Source organism: Wyeomyia smithii, chromosome 3 (genome assembly GCF_029784165.1).
Source record: "Wyeomyia smithii strain HCP4-BCI-WySm-NY-G18 chromosome 3, ASM2978416v1, whole genome shotgun sequence".
Lineage (NCBI taxonomy): Eukaryota > Metazoa > Arthropoda > Insecta > Diptera > Culicidae > Wyeomyia > Wyeomyia smithii.
This window is the reverse complement of record NC_073696.1, coordinates 102,363,956-102,369,173: the sequence shown is the minus strand read 5'-3', so window position 1 is coordinate 102,369,173 and position 5,218 is coordinate 102,363,956.

The window sequence follows — 5,218 nt, the reverse complement described above, 5'->3', positions numbered from 1 at the left end:
ATACCTTAAGATGCGATGCTATCTTATATTTTTTAAATGTTTTTCATATTAAACTCGGGCTGTAATTGAATGCCATACACGAATTGACTAATAAGAATCTTGAACCTGTTTTCGTTTTCAAAAGAGCGCATTTAAATATTTTTGCAAAATATATTTTTAGGAAATTGCATTTCAAAACTTTGTTCTTTATTATAATGTCATGAATGGATGCGTTATAGGAAATGGTATATTAAATATCCCAAAAACTGCTGCACTTGGAACTGTGCTAGCTAAGAGCATTTCCAAATTTACTTACATCAGAAATCGTTATTTGCGGTTGAAATATATAGTTTATATACGAGAAATATATACTACAAAAATTGATTATTATAAGCAATTTAAAAACAATTCTTACCGTCTCGTAGCACGTTTTACAAGTTTCATGTTTAAAATAAAAAAAAAAAACAAGAAAAAACAATTAGGGGCACTGCTCCATTATTCATCTCAGCACATGAAAACACAATTGAAAACAGGAAAAAACGCATATTTTCTTCTTAAACCAATCTGCTTATCCATGGAATGGATGCTTCTCACTTCACTTTAGATTTCTCATAAAGTAGAATTCTCAAAAACCAACTTAGAAGCTCTAAATTAGATATTATAGTCGGGGATCTTCACTCGAAAACCCATTTAATTCAATCACCTACCTCAGAACACAAAATCCGCGCATTGTTCTCTATGGAAACGGGACTCGTTCAGTAGCCAACCAAAGTTTTTTTCATCACTAGCGGACCACTTTTTATTTTAACCACTAAACAAAAACACTCACTACACTAAGAACACTTTAATCTTTGAAATGTTCACCTCGAATTTCCAAAAACAAGCTTGAATTAGCAGAAATATATGAGATGGATTTCTACAATTCCTAAATTTCAACTGTACGTATTTTCATCTGTTTTCACTGCCTTAAAGAAAATCAAAAGTTGCCAAATCAGTTTCTCTTAATACGAAAAAATCATACTGAAAATGTTGAATTATTCCGACATAATTGACATAAATGGACAGCACTGCAGTGGTTACCTAGGTTATCAATTTTGCACGTAAACAACTACTGCGGATATCTAGGTAACGTACTACGACGGGATGCGGCTACGTTTATTCAAGATAATGTGATTTATTCATGATTAACAGTGTGATGAATATGGGGGCGTCGTGAGATGATTAATTGAGCAGTGATTTAAGTTTTGAGATGGATATGGAAGCGTTGTGAAAAATGGTTTGTTTTACAAAATTCAGGATAAATCTAGCTAAGTTTACTAAATATACAATGCTGAACGATTCCAGAGGAGCAAGCGTATTTTGTTTATTTGTGCAATGAATTCGTGAAAATTTGGTGTTTAATCCGTGCATTCTTCGTGAATATCGGCTTAATGAGATGAATAATGGAGTAGTTCCCCTGTTTGCATTTCATCTTCTCCGTGAAAATTTTCATTAGCTATCGGTAAAAATAGTATTTTTTGCAGTGACTTGATTGTATGCAACTCTTCCATAGATAACATTTAGGTGAAGATTGAAATGTTTGCGATAGACTTATTAAAAAATAAAACAAATACGTCCTTTTGAAAATTAGGGTTTTAGTTTAAATACTCCAAACACATGTGAACTAGTCTCGAAAAAAAGGGTTTCATACAAAGTAACCAAGACGTTACGAATAATACAATAAAATAAAAAATTCTTCAATTATTTGGCACACTAACAATCTGGAATTCAGGAAACCATTTTGAAAATCTTAGTAAAAAATGTGTTTGATGCTTCAAAGTGTTAAAAACTATGCTTCGGAAAAATATTTTATTGGATGGACATTAAAATAAACTCAGTGCAAATGCCTGAATGCTAAACATAATTTGTAATTAATCCAGGGAACTGATGCCAAAAAACACAACTTGTAGAACGTTAATAAATAATCACATAAATTCATACGGAGCTTTTATTTTTGGAATTTAAAGGTAGTAGAACGCTAGAAATTGATTTTCGACGAAGAACTACGTACACCCGGAATTACAGATCGCCTTTAGTAGATGCAATTTTTTTTAATCAAAATGATGAGTGCGTCTTGAACTGTCCTACAGATCAGACGTGTTTTCGGTTGCTTGTAGACTGGTCTTTGACTACCTATAGCTTCAAAGTTTGTGTTTTGTCAATGCGTCTTTTAAAGACTACCTGAAAGTCATTCCACATCAGTCTTTATCAAGACTACCTACATTTGAATTGAACATTTGTTTTTAACTTTTTTCGTATCACCTGAAATGACAGGGCGAAAAAAGAAACCGCACATCACTACAAGGAGAAAGAGAGAGCATTCTCTCTCTCAGACAATTCGTGTGTCTGCAGCGAAAACCTTTTGATATTTTGCCTGAGCAAGAAGCCGGTGAAATGGAAGTTATTACTAACTATACAAAATGTCAATTTTTTCAAAAAGGAGAAAGTTCCACATATTGTGGTAACTATTTCTTCTGAAGCGATTATATTTTCAAAAAGGAACTTTCGACGTTTGTTTCTGACGTTGAAGTTACCTATCAAATTGGCCGTAGAGGCGAATGCCGCTTATTAGCCGACTCAATAAAGGGTCGTGATCGTCTTGTTTAGTATTTAACTGACAAGATGTACAAGTTTTTTACCTACGACACCAAGAACGCCAAGCCGTTCAAGGTTGTGTTGAAAGGTCTCACCAACGATCAAACCGTTGATGAGTTCCAAAGTACTTTGACAGAATTACTTGGTATAGCCCCTACCCAAGTAATTCTTATGAAACAAAAATCACGAGGTAAAAACAGTCAGAGAACTGGAGTTTCCCTTTAATTCATTTTAACCGTAGTGAGGTTAACAACTTAATTTTTTTTGAAAAAGCACATGCTTTATATAATGTGCGTGTAAAGTGGGAAATTTATAGGAAGTTTGGCAGAGGTGAAAAGCATATCACCCAATGCCGTACTTGCCAACGATATGGCCATGGATCTAATTTCTGTAACATGGACCAAAAATGCCTTTATTGTGGAAACTCTCACAAAAAGGACACATGTCCTGTTAAAGAGAGTGAAAACTTTCGGTGCGCCAATTGTAACGGCAACCATTGGTCAAATTTTTACGAATGCCCTGTCCGTTTAGCCATTGTTAAGGCAAGGCAGGGTAAACGAAATTCAATTTCCCAATCAAAACAAACTTCAAAACATAATTCTCCAAGCCCAGCTTCACAGCCCAATTTTTCTACTCCTTTGCATACTCGTTTAACGTATGCACAGATAACAGGTAGTTCGAACATTATTTCACCTAATGTTGGTAGTTCGAAAATGACCGTTAATATGGGAGGTAAACAAAAACCGGTAGAAAATAAAAATACACTTATTACCCCAGCTAATATTGCAACCGAAGATATTATTTCTAATGTCAACTGCTTGGGGCCTATAACGGCAGGTAAACTTTTTTTTCTGCAACAGGCAATGTTCGGTCTTATGAACGCCATGTAGCTGGCAAATTCCATGTTTGAAGCAATTCAAATTGTAACAAATTTGACACTTAAAATTGTTTCTAATTTAAAATTTAAAATCGTTTTAAATAAAACAATCAAAATTTTAAATTGTAATGCTCGCTCATTAAAAGCGAGAATGAGGTGAGAATGAGCTTTTTAATTTTTTAACAGTAAATAATGTGCACATTGCAATTATTACTGAAACATTTTTGAAACTTAGCATCAAATTAAAATATGATCCCAATTACGTGGTTCATAGATATGATTGGATTCAGGGTTCCGGCGGTGGAGTTACAATTTTTATTCATCGTCGAATCAAACATCGTGCTCTTCCCCATCTTGAGACGAAAGTTATTGAAACTTTGGGAATTAAAGATTAAACTGAACTTGGGATTTTATTTATTGCCGCAGCATATTTACCATTCCAATGCACACGCTAGCATAAAAATTATTTTAAAGGTGATTTACAAGAACTCACCAGAAATTGTTCAAAATTTTTAAGGCGATTTTAACGCTAAACATCGGTCATGGAATAATTCTCAAAGCAATTCCAATTGTTCTTCAGGATACTATTCTATTTTGTCTCCGAATAGTCCTACATGTTTCTCCACTGTAAGAAATCCATCAACAATCGATTTGGTACTAACAGATCAAAGTCATGTATGTAGTGAATTGATCACACATGCTGATTTTGACTCTGACCATCTTTCAATAACTTTTTCTATATCACATGGAACAGTTTTAAACCCTATGAGCTCTGTTTTTAATTATAACAAGGCTAATTGGGAAAGATACAAAACTCATATTGAGAGAAATTTCAATAATGAGCTTGATTTGCAAAACGAAGTGAATATTGATTCCGCTTTGAAAGCATTAAAATGTGCAATTGTTGATGCCAGGAATTATTCTGTTCCAAAGGCTCAAGTGAAATTTGATTTCCCAATAATTGACGAAAGTCTTCAACTTCTAATTCGTTTGAAAAATGTCCGCAGACGTCAATATCAACGTTCTCGTGACCATGTTTTTAAAACTATTTATAAAAATTTACAGAAAGAGATTAAACTTAGATTTACTCTTCTGAGAAATCAAAATTTTGAGACTAAAGTTGAAGAATTGAAACCATATTCAAAACCATTTTGGTAGCTATCGAAGATTCTTAAGAAACCTTCAAAGCCTATTCCAGTTTTAAAAGATGGTGAACGTTTTCTTGTATCCGATGAACAAAAGGCTCAAAGACTTGCTCAGCAGTTTGAGAGTGTTTATAATTCAAATTTGAATTTTGTGAGTCCAATTGTCACACGTCAATTTGATTTCATTTCTTCCCAGAATTTTTTACCTGCAGAAATAATTGAAACTAACTTGAATGAGATTAAATCAGTTATTAAAAATTTCAGAAATATGAAAGCACCTGGTGACGATGGAATCTTTAATATACTAATCAAACATCTCCCTGAGAGCACAATGGAATTTTTAGTGAAAATTTTCAATTGCTGCTTCAAAATTGCATATTTTCCCAAATTATGGAAGAATGCAAAATTAACTCCAATTTTAGAGCCGAATCCAGCAGAGGTTTCAAGTTATCGACCAATCAGTTTGCTTTCTTTAATAAGATAACTGTTTGAGAATTATTCTTAACAGAATGATGTCACACATCAACGAAAATTCAATTTTTGCAGATGAACAGTTTGGATTTCGCCATGGGCATTCCACTAC